General features: G+C 42.6%; 1 protein-coding gene across 2 annotated transcripts in view; it reads left to right on the top strand.

The window, feature by feature from the left end:
* The first annotated feature begins 8,027 nt into the window (after positions 1 to 8,027).
* Positions 8,028 to 16,589, top strand: part of TBXA2R (thromboxane A2 receptor) — a 390,683-nt gene continuing 382,121 nt past the window's right edge. For both annotated transcript variants that reach the window (XM_068233845.1, XM_068233844.1), the window contains exon 1: positions 8,028 to 12,591. The gene's annotated coding sequence lies outside the window, so the exon portion shown is untranslated. The remainder of the gene's footprint in view (positions 12,592 to 16,589) is intronic.

The raw sequence follows: 16,589 nt of genomic DNA, 5'->3' as shown, positions 1-16,589 counted from the left end.
CCATTATAATGATTACTTTTGTATAAACTCAGCAGCAATATCTTATACTATAGGGACAGAGACCACTGTTGCCAATTAGCAATGTTTTTGCAATCAGTAGGATAAATACAGCTAAAGGAGAAAGTAGTGAGAGAAAAGTTAAGAGAAAGCAAGACTTTCAACAAAGTATATATTGTCACAGATCAGACCAGATTAGTTTTATAAATAACATATACCAGTTGTAAAATATATAAGAAAGAAAACACAATACATGAAGCAAATAAGAGAACAATTAATTAAGTCAGATCAGAGATGCAAGGTTATGTAGGATAGAAAAGATAAAAGGCAAGAGGGTTTAACCATATTTTGTTCGGTACGGTGGCATAGTGGTTAGCACCCTTGCCTTGCCGCGCTGGGTCCCCGGTTCGAATCCCAGCCAGGGCTCTATCTGCATGGAGTTTGTATGTTCTCCCCGTGCCTGCACGTGTTTCCTCCAGGCATTCTAGTTTCCTCACACATCCCAAAAACATGCAGATACGTTTTTGGCTTCCCCTTAAATTGGCCTTAGACTACCATACATACAGTACTGCCCATAATTATTCATACCCCTGGTAAATTTTGACTTAAAGTAGCTTTTATTCAACCAGCAAGTATTTTTTTGATGGGAAATGACATAGGTGTCACCCAAAAGATAAGACGATGTACAAGAGGCATTATTATAGGGAAAAAATCCTCAGCTTTTATTTACATTTAAAGAGTAACTGTTAGCCCCCAAAGTGAAATTTAAATCTCCATAGCAATGTTTTATTTAGTATTTCAGTGAGCCAAAAAGCCAATGCAGAACTTAAAAATCAATGTAATTTTTATACTATGTAGCCTTTTGGACAAGCTCCGGACGCAAAGCCGCATATCAGATACTGCTTCAGCATGCAGAGCATGCCTATGTCTGCCCGACCCCTCTCCCCCCCAGGTGCCGATCTATTCTCACATCAAACAGCTGACCGCTCGGACACGGAGAGAGCGGGAGCACTTACAGCGCCGTCACCGCAGAGCAGCCACCGAGTCACATGTGAGAGTGACTTGGCGGCGGCTGCTCTGCGGTGGCGGCGCTGTAAGTGCTCCCGCTCTCTCCGTGTCAGAGCGGTCAGCTGTTTGATGTGAGAATAGATCAGCACCTGGGTGAGAGAGGGGTCGGGCAGACATAGGCATGCTCTGCATGCTGAAGCAGTATCTGATATGCGGCTTTGCGTCCGGAGCTTGTCCAAAAGGCTACATAGTATAAAAATTACATTGATTTTTAAGTTCTGCATTGGCTTTTTGGCTCACTGAAATACTAAATAAAACATTGCTATAGAGATTTAAATTTCACTTTGGGGGCTAACAGTTACTCTTTAAAGAGACTCCGTAACAAAAATTGCATCCTGTTTTTTATCATCCTACAAGTTCCAAAAGCTATTCTAATGTGTTCTGGCTTACTGCAACACTTAGTACTATCACAGTCTCTGTAATAAATCAATGTATCTTTCCCTTGTCAGACTTGTCAGCCTGTGTCTGGAAGGCTGCCAAGTTCTTCGGTGTTGTGGTTCTGCTATGAACTCCCCCCTCAGGGGGGAAAGAAACACACAAATGATCTTTTGAGATTCAAAAGGAAGGCTGTATACAGCCTGCTTGTGTATGGATGTATTTTCTATGTGTGGACATACTGTACATCAACCTACTTCCTGTTTTGGTGGCCATTTTGTTTGTTTATAAACAAACTTTTTAAAGCTGTTTTTAACCACTTTTAATGCGGCGGGGAGCGGCGAAATTGTGACAGAGGGGAATAGGAGATGTCCCCTAACGCACTGGTATGTTTACTTTTGTGCGATTTTAACAATACAGATTCTCTTTAAGCAAAAAGTGTCCAAAATTATTCCTACCCTTCTCAATAATCAATAGAAAAATCCTTTGTTGGCTATTACAGCAATCAAACGCTTGCTATAATTGCAGAACAGCTTTTTGCATGTCTCCGCAGATATTTTTGCCCATTCATCTTTAGCAATGAGCTCCAAAACCATCAGGTTGGAGGGACTTCTTGCCATCACTCTGATCTTTAGCTCCCTCCACAGATTCTCAATTCGATTCAAGTCAAGACTCTGGCTGGACCTCTCTAAAACATTAATGTTGTTGCCTGCTAACCATTTCTTCACTACTTTTGCTGTGTGTTTTGGGTCATTGTCATTTTGAAATGTCCACTGGTGGCCAAGGCCAAGTTTCTCTGCAGACTGCCTGATGTTGTCGTTGAGAATCCTCATGTATTGCTCTTTTTTTCATGGTGCTGTTTACTGTGATTAGGTTCCCTGGTCCATTGGCTGAAAAACACCCCCAAACCATGTTTGACAGTGGGGATGGTGTTCTTTGGGTTGAAGGCGTCTCCTTTTTAACGCCAAATGAAGGAAACATCGAGACCAAACAATTCAACTTTTGTTTCCTCTGATCATAACACAGAAGACCAGAAGTCTACTTCGTTGTCCAGATGAGCATTTGCAAGGCCAAGTGAGCTTTTGTGTGCCTTATCTGTAAAATCGGCATCCTCCTTGGTCTGCATCCGTGGAATCCGACAATGTGCAGTGTCCGTTGGATTGTCTGCCTTGGGACATTGCCACCAGCAGAACCCAGATTCACCAGAATGACCTTGGTGGTGATCCTTGTCTTCTTTTTTTACCTCTCTCACTATCCTCCTGGCCAGTACTTGTGTCACCTTTGGCTTCCGACCACATCCTCTGAGATTTTCCACAGTGTGGAACATCTAGTATTTTTTAATACTTTGCACTTTAGGTACTGGAACTTGAAAACCTTTAGAAATGGCCCTTTCCTGATTTGTGATCAGCCACAATGTGCAGCTGCAGGTCCTCACTGAGCTCCTCTGTCTTAGCCATGACTGCCACAAACCAACTGTAGAGAGCTGCTGTTTTTCTCCTATTGAGTTCATTAAAAGAGCTGTTCCCAATTAATCAGGGTAATTAGGATGCTTTAGAACAGCTTGGACTATTTGAAATGGTATAGAACTTTGGATTTTCCCACAGACTGTGACAGTTTGTGAAGGGTATGAATAATTTTGGACTGGAACCACACACACACAATAATGCCTTTTGTACATCGTCTTATTATCTTTTGGGAGACACCTATGTCATTTCCCATCAAAAAATGACTTGCTGGTTGAATAAAAGTAACTTTATGTCAAAATTTGCCAGGAGTATGAATAATTATGGGCAGCACGGTACACTACACGAAACATACATAGACATATGACTATGGTAGTGATTAGATTTTAAGCTCCTCTAAGAGACAGTGACAAGACTGTATACTCCTTACAGTGCTGCGGAAGATGTCCGCGACTTATACGTGCTAAATAATAATTTTGCTTTGAACATCGACGCTAATCATTTTAATTCTGTTGATGTGGGCTATTTTTCTGAAAGCATCTCCTAACTGAATTTAGTTTATGACCTAGGCCTCAATTCACGGAGCTTTATCAAACACTTTATCAAACGTTTGATAATTTACCTCATGGGTAAAATCTAATTTTGAATTCACTAAGGTATTATAGATTTATCGCATGTTTTACCGATAAAACGTTCAAGAAATATATAACACATTAGTGAATTAAAAATTAGATTTTACCCATGAGGTAAATTATCAAACGTTTGATAAAGTGTTTGATAAAGCTGTGTGAATTGAGGCTTTAGGCACATTGATCCTTCAAAAATGGACTTATTGGGCATTTCTAAAATCTAGGGATTAAGTTTCTTGTGTTTAATAAACTTCTATTATTGGTGCATCCAAACATGGTGTCATTACCCAGCACATGGAGCTATCCTGGACTCCAGACCTCCCACATACACTTGATGATGCCCTCTGCTGGCCACAGTGGCCATCCAAGGAGTGGAACATTGGGCATGTGAGATATGTTTGCAAACTTTTGCTACCCTCTTTCTCTGAAACTAAGACCTACTCTGAAAATAAGCCCTAGCTGGAATTTTGACCATGCGTGAAATATAAGCCCTACCTCACAAATAAGCCCTAGCAGAAGTTAAAGTGGAGGAAGAGGCAGCTAGCAAGCGGCGACACAGGGTTGCAGTTCCGATTGGGTATCTTGTATGTGCATTTCTTTTGCAATTTGCAAACTGTACCAAAGAAGCGCTCATTTCTTTCCTTTTTCTGATGCAGACACCAGTCAAACCTCGTCACTGAGAGAGCTGCTCTGAACGCTACCTTTCCTCTTTTGATTGTCTGACACACACACACACACACACACACACATATTATGCATTTGTACTTTTTACTGTCCAACAGCAGGGTTAAGGTGGTAAGGTGGCCATTAATAATACATTTCTCTGGACGATCGATCGTGGAAAACAATCATTCAGGACCACTAACTGAAGAAAAGCGGGTATCCAATTCTACCAGATTGATGGAATTGATCCAACAAAGGATTGATTCCATGAATCTGATCGGATTGGATAGCAGCTTGCCTTCCATTAGTGGTCCCGAATGATTGTTTTTGATTGATATTACAATCCAGTTGGACGATTGATCATCCGGAGAATTGTATAGTTACTGACCACCTTAAGAATACTGTTATTGGACATAGGAAAGGGGGGAGGTTAGAGAGACTGATAGATCAGGATACTAGGGGTAGGAATTTACAAAAAAAAGTGGTTAGAGGAGATTAAAGGCTAGTCCTTTTGGCAATTTAGGGTATGGCTAGTAATTTGGGAATAGGGTTTAAAAAAGGGATTAAAATTTAAATACATTGGAGTTTCTTATCTAGCCCCAACAGGGATCAGCTGATGCCAGAGAAGGTGCTTTCTGTTTGCTTGAGACTCATTGTTAAAGATTGGCCTAGCTAATACAGTACTATATCCACTCTCTACATACATACTATTAACTCTGTATTAAATGTTTTAAAATAGTTATTGATCGTAGGGGGAGCCATGTGCACCCTGTCTTTTACCACAGCAAAGCCCATAAACAGCCTAAGACATTGACATTAACCACTGTAAGTACTGCCGGCGATTTGTGGTGGTTGTTTGAGGCTACTGGTTACATGAGTTCCGGATAACCGGGACTCTGCGGTATCAAGTTAGGGTTACTGATTAAAAGGTTATTAGGGCGATCTAATTGACTGTCAGTAACATGACTATGAACTCTGTAAAATGCTGTAAAGATGTCACTGCTATATAAATAAATAATAATCATAATGTAAGATATTAGACCAAGACCATGTTAGGGGTTAGATTGTGAGCTCCTCTGAGGTCAATCAGTGACATGACTATGTACTCCGTGAAGTGCTGCAGAAGATGTGCTATACAAATAATAATAATATGGTAGGACATAAGACTATGACTGTGTAGGATTAGATTGTGAGCTCCTCTGAGGACAGTCAGTGACCTGACTATGTACTCTGTGAAGTGTTTGAGAAGTTGTCAGTGCTGTATAAATACATGGGGACTTCTGGTTCCGGTGCCTGGATGAGCAGGTGGTAACTACCGTGCTCCGCTAAACTGGCCTAGCTCTTGGACTACCTGCCACACTGAAGCACCTACCAGACGCTGAGACAGCACAGAACAAGAGGGGGCACACAGCGAGAACCCATTGTAGTGGTATGGATCGCTTCCTAACCCACTCGGAAACCAAAAAGGGAGACTGCGAGCGAGAAAACAAATCCAAGATGGTCGCTATCTCTCACAGCTGCGAGGACACAGACGGCTCTCCGCGATCCTGGAAATCCAATGACCGACAAACACAGGACTGGAATACGGATGGAGACTAACTAGCCGATACACGCAGTGAGTGCAATACAGCCCTTGATCCCACAAGCCTGAATGACTTAGCCACAGCAGTAGTACAAACACGAACACCCCAACTGCAAACCATGATCCAAACAGCCATGACACAGTCTCTTAAACAAATTGAGAAAGAGGTTCAGACCCACACCAGACGCATTCAACAAGCTGAAAAACGAATTTCTAACCGAGGATGAGCACTCCCAGTGTAAGCTCAAAATCGGCAGACTAGAAATGGATAACACAGACATGTATAATAAGCTCTAAGACCTTGAGAACAGATCACGCAGGAGCAACATTATGGTAGTTGACCTACCGGAATCACATGCAGCTTCCACTTTGAATCATTTCAGTTCTACAGTACTACCACATCTTCTAGGCCTTGAATCTTCCTGCAAGGTAGAACGAGCACACAGAGTGGGCCCACCACAAAATGGAGGCACAAACAAGCCTCCTCGAGTGATAATGGTAAGGTACTTGGACTATTCTGAAAAAGAGCAAATAATAAAAGTATATCACCAACTGCAACAACCACTGGAGTATCAATGGTTGTCAAATTGTTTAATGACTATACACTGGAAGTATCTCGTCAATGTCAAACTTTTAATAAAGCATGTGCTGCCTGCATCGAAAAGAAATGGCGGTTTGCTTTGGCATACCCAGCAGTTCTCAGAATTACAGATCCTCAAGGGAAACAGCACAATTTCAGGGATGCAAGGGACGTGGAAAAATTCTTGTCTCAATATGTTGCAAAGAATCCGCTGAGGGAACTGAAGAGACATCATAAATAATCTCATCAGAGCACATGGTAAGTGCTGTAATACACATAAAACATATTCCTGTTTACACAGGTTACTTAGCAGTCTTATAGTAGGGCTAGGCCCGTATGGTTACGATGTTATGTTCTTGGAACATAATCTCAGTGAAGAAGAGAAGTCACAATCTTTGAAAATGTTGCTGTTGGGAAAACATCTTCATTCTGACCCACAAGAGCTCAGTAAACACTTCCATTCAAGAAGCAATTTACAAGATACTTCCTAGATGGCATAAAACCCCAGAGACACTCCACAAAATAATTCCTGATTACCCAGATTCTTGCTGGAGATGTGAGATGTGATCACAGCCCTGCAACCTATGACCACATGTGGTGGGATTGTCCCAAAATTATCCCTTATTGGAAGCTTATACATAAATGGGCGATTCAAATCTCATCTCTCCATATCCCTTTCCAGAAATTGACCATACTTCTACATCATAATGATTATGCGCTTAAAACATAAAAACTCTCTTCTGATACATCTCCTCAACGCAGCAAAAGTACTAATCCCACGTTGGTGGAAATCAACAAAGATCCCCTCTATGGGAGATTGGCTGACAAAAGTTGACTTTATTTACACGATGGAGAAACTAAATCTGATAGAACTCACAAATTCTCTATAATTTGGGCACAATGGATACACTTTAAGGAATCCGCAGATTATATGGACCTACTCTCAACCCAAAATATGTAAACTTTGGAGCATGCTTTCATCTGTATATCGCACATGTCGGTTGGGGACTCGTTAGTCATACAAATAAACTTCCACTGGGTAAGAACAAATTCTATTACTGGTTATGAAGCTTGCAAAATGGATGAATGATTTGCACCGTCACTGCACCCAGCTAAAATAGCAGCTATTCCTTGATGGAACTGATGGGATTATCCGAATTAAGGACATACAGCATTTATTTTCTTTATGCACACATAGCGAATTTACCTGTTGTTACCTTATGTGTCCTTGTTTCTTTGCCGATGACTCTGTTTCTAATTTTAAGATGTTAGGTATGTATTTTGATATACCGTTGAAGAGAACATTTTATCTAAGCTATAATTGCCTTTTACCTGCCTTATGTGCTAGTTCAATATGTAACGGTGAATCTGGCTATGTTACTCGTATGCTGTACCTTCTTTTTCTTTCAATAAAACCTTTTAAAAACAAAAAAAAACCATCAGTAGACTAAAAACCATCATTAACCAGCCGGGCGGTATGGACGAGCTCAGCTCGTCCATCACCGCCGGAGGCTGCCGCTCAGGCCCTGCTGGGCCGATTTTCATCAAATAAAGAGCAGCACACGCAGCCGGCACTTTGCCAGCCGCGTGTGCTGCCCGATCGCCGCCGCTCTGCGGCGATCCGCCGCGAGCAGCGGCGAAAGAGGGTCCCCCCAGCCGCCTGAGCCCAGCGTAGCCGGAACAAAAAGTTCCGGCCAGCGCTAAGGGCTGGATCGGAGGCGGCTGACGTCCATGACGTCACTCCGCTCGTCGCTATGGCGACGATGTAAGCAAAACAAGGAAGGCCGCTATTCTGGGCGCCGGAGGCGATCGGAAGAACGCCTCCGGAGCGCCCTCTAGTGGGCTTTCATGCAGCCAACTTTCAGTTGGCTGCATGAAATAGTTTTTTTTTTATTTAAAAAAAACCCTCCCGCAGCCGCCCTGGCGATCTTAATAGAACGCCAGGGTGGTTAAACTAGTCTAAACTGCTTAGTGAATTGAGGCCTATGTTGGATTTATGACAGCAGCACTTTAACCTCTTGAGGACCACAGTGCTAAACCCCCCTAAATACCAGGCCATATTTAGTCAAATTGGCCACTGCAGCTTTAAAGAGAATCTGTATTGTTAAAATCGCACAAAAGTAAACATACCAGTGCGTTAGGGGACATCTCCTATTACCCTCTGACACAATTTCGCCGCTCCTCACCGCATTAAGTGGTTAAAAACTGTTTTAAAAAGTTTGTTTATAAACAAACAAAATGGCCACCAAAACAGGAAGTAGGTTGATGTACAGTATGTCCACACATAGAAAATACATTCATACACAAGCAGGCTGTATACAGCCTTCCTTTTTAATCTCAAGAGATCATTTGTGTGTTTCTTTCCCCCTGCAGCTATCTTCCACTGAAGTGTCAGGCTGTTTCTTCCTGCAGAGTGCAGACAGCTCTGCCTGTATGTAACTCCTCAGTATGTGAAAGCCCAGCCAGCTCAGAGGAGGATTTATCCAGCTTGTAAAAGATAAGAGAGAAGAGAGAAGCTGTCCTAATCTAAATAGTACACAGGCAGTGTGCAGAGAGGGGCCTGGAGGGGGGAGATGCATCACAGAACCACAACACTGAAGAACTTGGCAGTCTTCCAGACACAGGCTGACAAATCTGACAAGAGCGAGATACGTTGATTTAATACAGAGATGGTGATAGTAGAACGTGCTGCAGTAAGCCAGAACACATTAGAATAGCTTTTGGAACTTGTAGGATGATAAAAAACAGTATGAAATTTTTGTTACGGAGTCTCTTTAAAGCCAAACTGCAGGGCCGCACAAAACAGCACACAAGTGATTCCCCCCTCCCTCCCTTTTCCCCCCACCAACAGAGCTCTCTGTTGGTGGGGTCTGATCGCCCCCCAGTTGTTTTTTTTTGTTTGTTTTTTTTTTCAAATGTTTATTGCTATATTTTTTAATTAACTAAACATATTTTTTTTGTTTCCCCCACCCTTCTGCCCAGCCCCTGCCAGACAATCACGGCATCGGCTGTCATAGGCTTCAGCCTATGAGAGCCGACCGCTCTCTGGTGCCCCAGGAGGACAGCCGTGTCACACGGCTGTGCCCAGTAGAGCGCTGCCGTGGATCACAGCGCTGTACTTAGTAGAAAGACGGTGGTTTTGCAGTCTAACAGTCTCCCGAGCGGCGATCACCGCTCGGAGACTGAAGGCGGGAGGAGCTCCGCCCCCAAGCAGGGGATGCGCGCGCATCCTGCGCACAATCTCCTGCAGTAGTTAGCCCCAGGACTTGACGCCAATTGGCGTTAGGCGGTCCTGCGGCTGCTGCCGCGGTCACGCCCATTAGCGTGGCATGGTCGCTAGGTAGTTAAAGGCTGGTTCCTTTACTGAGTTAGTGATCAGGTAAAAAGGCAAGAATTGCGCAGGTTTTTGACACCTACACGCTAATCCACCAAATTAAGTAGAGTCGCCCCCCCCCCCTCCCAAAAAAACACCAAACATAATTGGGCAGAACCCTTAAATTCTCAAACCTAATGCTCTTTGGTCTGCACCCTCTCACCGTGTTTCCTGGTAGTCTAGTGGCGCACCCCATCTCTAAATAACTCTTTTTCCCTTACAGTAGGCACTAGTGGTCCTCCATCTCATATTGCTTTTCTGGTGATGCAGTACCCCCCTCCCCCCCCCCCCCCCCCTTTCCCCATATAGCTTCCCTAGTGATTCCTCCCTTCTGTACTCCCCTAGCATAGTGGCAGCAGCTGAGGTTATTCAAAGTGAACCGAGCACCTTTTTTTCACTCAGGACATTTCTATAGCACATGAAAAATGTATGCCGACTATCTGTTTCATTATTAAAATAAACTTTAATTTTACCTTGTATTTTACATTCAAAGTTGTTAAATTGGCCTGTTTGAGCAGGCCTGCCGACCGTCCCCAGCCGCAGAGAGTTCAGGAACCTCTAATTGTTTTATTGCGCTAATTACCAAGAGGTAAACAAAGCCTTTCATCAACAAAGGGGGTGAATAATTAGGAGTGTCTTTTCAAAGCCAGGGTGTGTGTCAATGTGTCAAGATAGCATCTCTGACTTCTGTAAATAAGGAATGTGAGAAGTGGAGGGGGGAACATGGCAGCTTCTATGTCAGGAGGGATTCAAGTGAAAGAGAATGTGGTCAGTTCACTTTCAAGAAGAGTATAACCTGATTTAGCACACTGGATCTCCCATCCGATTCATCTTTCAGCATCTTCTTCCTGGTTCTCCTTCATGTGTGGGAAGCTGAAAGTGGGCAGCTGCTGGAGGATGGATTAAATGAGAGACCACAGAGTTGGATTAGGTGAGACTTTTGAAGCACCTCAGCTGCTGCAATTTTGCTATTGGAGAGCACAGGAAAGTTGCCCTAGGAGAGGGAGGGAGAAAAGATGTTAGGGCCCTCCTCCCCAGGTCGCCTACACTGATCAGCTGAGCTGGACCCATCCCTGCCCTAGGTAGAGGCTGTGGCCCTAGCGGGCATACATTTAAATGGAACACCTGTTAATTTGGGCATGGGAAGTTGTGAATAGTAAAGTAGATCGACTTCCCTAACTGAAGCTCTTCTTCGCATCCTTCCCTACCTATGACCAACACAAACCGCCCCCCCCCCCCCCCCCCTACCTTTGTCTAACTCTAAACTTTCACCCCCTAGTGCTCAGCTATGCAAACGCCAACCACTATACCCCATTGCACAAATACCCCTCCCCCTTGCGCTTGGCTGTAGTATAGCCAAGTGCCTACTGCCAGTAGGAACGACTGTTGCTGCAGCTGATCTGCACCTGATATAGCCAAATCTCCAGCGCACTAATTAACTCCTTTGGCACTCAGTTATAGGGCACACTACTCAACATGTACTTGCGCTGTACTATAGTATAGCTAAACTCCCATTGCAAATAGGAGCCCCTGTTGACTGCAGCTAATGTAGCCGAAGCCCTTGCACCCATTTTCACAATCTCGCCTGCAGCTAATTTAGCCAAACTCCCAGCACACATTACTGTTGCACTATGTCACCACCGCAATCCCGACTGCAGCTGATATAGCCAAATCCCTGGTATACATTACCTCTGCACTGTCACTACTGCAATCCCGTCCGCAGCTTGTGTAGCCAAACCCCTGGCATTCATGGGCACTATACCGCTCACAGCTGATGTGGCTGAACCCCCAGTGCTCATCGCTGTGGCACCATGTCTCTACCGCAATCCCACCGGAGTTCAACTATAAAACTCCGGCACTCAAGTTACCATGTAATCCCTGCCATAGGCTCTGACTGGCTTTGACTTTTTGGCAATTTACTACGTGCAAACCCCGCCTAAATTACCTGTTTTGCCCAGGCAAAACCTCCACCAACCCCTTGGGCCAGTCTGAGCCTGATTTTGGTGTATCTGTTTTTGTTGTTGTTATTGACTTGACAGTTACTCTTTTAAAAATAAGGTGGCCACACACGATACAATAAAATGATCCGATTTTACAGCAATTCGATAAAAACGATCGTATCTCTCGAAAAAATCTAAAGCTTTTTTTTCATTCGACTGAAGAATCCGATCGGATTTCCTGTTTTTTTTTTTTTTATTTAAATCGATCCGGAATGCCAGAAATTTCTGTTCAATTTCTACTAAAGATTGTATGGTGTGTGTTGGATTGTAAGTTTATTAATATACACACCCTAGCAATTTTCTCAGAGTTTCCACTCATTTTTATCATAATTGAGGAAATATTGAACATAGGTGTGTGATACATTGGTCATATTTTTGAAATGCTACAATCAGTCAGAAAAATTGATTGCAATTCTTAAATTGAACAGATATTTAAAAAATTGTATGGTGTGTGGCCGCCATTAAACTGTTTTAAAAGAGTACAAGCAAATTTGTTACATTGCCTCAATTGCTTTGATGATTAAACACAGAATATATTGTTTTATGTTTTCTGCTGCTGCGTTTTCCACACTGTGATGATGTCCCTATTCTGACTGTATAAATAAACTTCCGTTCTGGGATGCATTAGATGTAATGTTGTGGTTTTGCAACATGTTTTGTAGTCTCATTATGCCAGAGAATGCAGAAAAAACACTGTTCCATCTTCAGTGAGTGCAGACACAAGCAAAGAGGCACACAAGCTCACAGACAGTACAAGTACACACGGCAAACTGCCAGCAAGCTAACATACTTCATACTGCAGACGAAGGAAACTCCCTCTTGTTGCTGTAAAAGACTGTTCACAAGATCTTTACTGCTAAGGCAAGTACAGAGTTCTTCTATTCTGTTTTATTTTTCTGTTTAGTAAGGCGCTGCATGAATATTGGTGGAATGATAATATGGAGCTTCAGTTTAATTAGATTTTAGATCGTAATATTCTAAAATACTAAATTCAAATGTGAACAACAAGGCTAGAAAGATTGTTTTGCAACAAGCAGAACTATGTTGCTTAGGTTGAAGAGTTATAAGTATGTGTGTATATATATATATATATATATATATATATATATACAGTATATGATTTTAATGTATGTCAGACTCACTGTGATATTGCCAAGCATTGGATTATTCTATGGCTTTAACAGATTTTATGGAATAATTTAGTATGTTTCTCTTGAGAAACAATGGAAAAGTAAGCTTATGATAACTATGTAATATAATTAGATTAAGTCTCCTAAATGGGGCAAACACACATTTTTCCAACTCTTACAAATAAGCGTACAGAGTAAACAGTAATAATTTAACAAATGCCACAGTACTATTCTTCCTTAGAATTCCTGCTTAGAAGAGAAGAGGTGGTAATATATTAATAAAAATGCAACTGTAAACATTGTTTGTTCTGCAGTAAAACATGTATTGTTGTTGTCTGTTATCTAATTGAAGAGGTTCTTGATGACATTATGATAACATAACTAGTGGTAAATAAATCATTGCAGTGGTTCTAGTGCATCTCCACTTTCAAAAATGGGTTGCACATCTATATATTTTATATATATATATATATGTATGTGTGTGTGTGTAACTTGGCTGCATTTTTATTCAGAACTATTTTTTTTTTAACTTACCAATAAGTGAAACACACTGATATATGCTTGTTTTGAGATAGCTTAGTTTCAACTTAACAACATGGGCAAGGCAACAAAATTTGTTTTTTTTTTTAGGGCATGGAGAATACCAATGTTTGTGGATAAAACATAATATTTAGGGCTTCATTCATCAAGCTAAAGCAGCTTAATGAAAGGAGTGCAAGCTCAGGGCATGCTATGCAGCGTAGCGTGCGCTGGTAACTTACGCACGCTCCTTGTAACTAACGTCAAGTTAATTCGTTCAATGGCTGCCTGTCAAGTGACAGGCAGCCTATTGGACCATTCAAAGTGCCGGGATCATGTCCATTTAACCCACTAGACCCGCCGGGGCTCAGGGCAGGACAAGTGCAGCGACCGTTAGTTACAAGGAGCTTGCGTAAGTTACCAGCGTACCAGTGTACAAGTAAAACAAACTGTGTTAGGAAGCGGTGAGATGGAGGATGTGCGCACAGCAGCCGACCATACAATGCAGGGACCGCACATTGGGAGGAGCCAGCCGAGGTAACTTGAACAGGGTAGAGCCCATATGTAAAACTCTATGCTGTTTTACAAGTCATTTTATGTGAGTACAGTATACTTCATATTATTAAATGATATTAATATGCGATAAGAGGTTTTATTTGAGGTTATCACATTGACCATGACAGGGATATTAAAGGTGGATTAGCAAGTGGATTGTATCTGATCGTGGCGGTCAGAGGTGACCTGGGAATATGCGCTACTAGACTCTGGTGTTCATCCCATCTAGAGAATGGCTTCTGATTGGGTGTGGTGGAGATGTACTGTGAAATGGAAGAAGAGGGACCTTGAAACATTTGTAGAGGAGGAAAAGGAGTTCATGTTGTAGAATTTGTGAGACTTTGCTATTACATATGGATTTTAGTGGCCCTGTACTGAGTATTAAATTGTACTATTGTTAAAAAGAGCAGGAGGCACACCAACAGCAAGCTGACTACGGTGCAAACGGAGACAGTGCGCATCAGATATTGTGTATTGCTATTTCCTTGTATTGCTTTCCACCAGGACTTCACTTCCGGGTTGCACTTTCGGTCACGCTGTAATGCTCCTTCCCCATAAAAACGATCGATTATCAGCATTAGTTGCCACCATTTTGGCTTTCTAAAAGTTTTGTAAGTGCTGCAACGCATATTGAGCCACCTGGTGGACACCCCCTGCATACTGCGGACACAGTTAACCATGGTCTCCCTAGCTTCATCCCTCTAATAATCTGGGTTAAGTATTCTGCCACTCTTTCCTTGCCTGTGCACTTTAGCACATTATATATGGTTGCCACTTAAGTTGCATGCTGTTCCATTTTGGGACTTGTAGTCCCACAATCACAATTACTGTTATAGCTTTGATTTCCTTGTATAATTTTTTTATTTATTGATTTATAAAGCGCCAACATATTCCTTGGTGCTGTACAAAGTAAGAAAAACAAACATGGGGTACACAATAAAGACAAAGGTATTCACCAAATATATAGACACTGGTAAAAAAAATACATAATTGGTAATTACAGTGACAAATGTAACATGAATACAATGTATAACAGATTGTGAGATACAAAATGAATAACAAATTCCAAGACACAAAAGGGTAAGAGAGCCCTGCCCTTGTGAGCTTTCAATCTAAAGGAATAGGAGGGAAAAGTGAGTTTAGGTTATCTATTAAGGCATACAACTTGGCCAGAGGTCAAAGGGGGAAAGGCCTAAATTACAGTATATGCTTGTCAGAAAAAGTGAGTTTTGAGGGAGCTTTTAAAGATATCAAAGGTTGAAGAGTGATGCATGTGTTGTGGAAGAGCATTCCAGAGGAGGGGTGAAGCACATGCAAAATCTTGTATATGTGAATGCAAGAAGGGGATTCTAGAGGGGGGTTGCAGTTGGGTTGGTATCTGGAAACAAGTAAGGAAATGTATATGGGAGAGAGATTATGGAGAGCTTTGTATTTAGGGTTAAAGCCTCATCTACACGCGTAGATGAGGCTCCGATCACCTCTTCCGCGTCCCCGCTCGCCCACGCGTGCGCCGGATTTGATACCCGCTCGTTCCCACGCCGCGCAGTTTATCTTCCGCTCGATTCCTTGCCATTGTCCCCTCGCGGGGAATGAGCAGGGAATCGGCGGCAGCAAGATATGACCTGTCGGATCTTATCAATCGAGCCGCATCGGCGGCTCGATTGATAACACACATCGGAGCCTCATCTACGCGTGTAGATGAGGCTTTAGAGTTTGAAATGGATCCTTTCACTAATTAGCAGCCAATGAAGAGCTTGACACAGAGGAGCAGGAGGAGGAAGAGTGAGAAGAGAGATGAATGAGACAAGCTGCTGAGTTTAGTACAGATAGGAGTGGTGCCAGTCAGTTAGTATGTAGTCCACCAAGCAGAATGTTACAATAGTCCAAACAAGATATAAGGACATGTACTAATATTTTACTCGTGTCCCAAGTGAGAAAATGTTAGCGTGATATGTTTTTAAATTGGAGATGACAGGAACTGGTTAAGACTAGATTCACTCTAGGTCCGGAAACGTATCCGTGGCTCAGTTTTTCAAAACTGGAGCCACGTATAGCAATGTTAAAAATAGCAGCCGTCTTTACCCAAACAAAAACCGGATCCGTCTGTGTTTATGGGGACCCGTTTTCAAAAAGGTCGGGATCTGCTGCATTTTCACAGATCGCATATGGATCCTGATACATGCAGGAGTATTGAAGGGCAATAGGAAAACTGATCTTCCTCTGCACAGGCCGTTTTAGACACAGAAACGGATCAGTTTTCTGTGTCCCAGCCCTGCCTGTGGGTGGGGAGGGGGCCGCTGTGACGAACATTACGGAAAAGTCGTGCGCTAGTGCCATCGACTTTCGCATAATCGTGCACAGTTTCTGTCAGTCTTGGGTAAATGCACAACAGATGTCAATTTCTCTCTCTCTTACTGAGTACAGTAACCTTCCCCCCACATCCTGTTCAGGTCAGGAAAGAATTCACACTTGGCTAGCTTCCCTGGGGAGAAGCCATTTGGTTACATAGCTCAGCTTTCCCCAAAAGGAAAACCAGCTCACACTGGTTGAGATTCAAAATTTCCCTCCAAGCTCATAGTTCACACAATGGGAACATTTACTTTATTAATAATTCAAGATGGGTTTGGCACAGAAAGACAACAAACACATTTCCTG

The sequence above is a fragment of the Hyperolius riggenbachi genome, chromosome 1, assembly GCF_040937935.1.
Source record: "Hyperolius riggenbachi isolate aHypRig1 chromosome 1, aHypRig1.pri, whole genome shotgun sequence".
In the NCBI taxonomy this organism is placed as follows: Eukaryota; Metazoa; Chordata; class Amphibia; order Anura; family Hyperoliidae; genus Hyperolius; species Hyperolius riggenbachi.
This window is presented reverse-complemented; position numbering and strand designations above follow the sequence as displayed.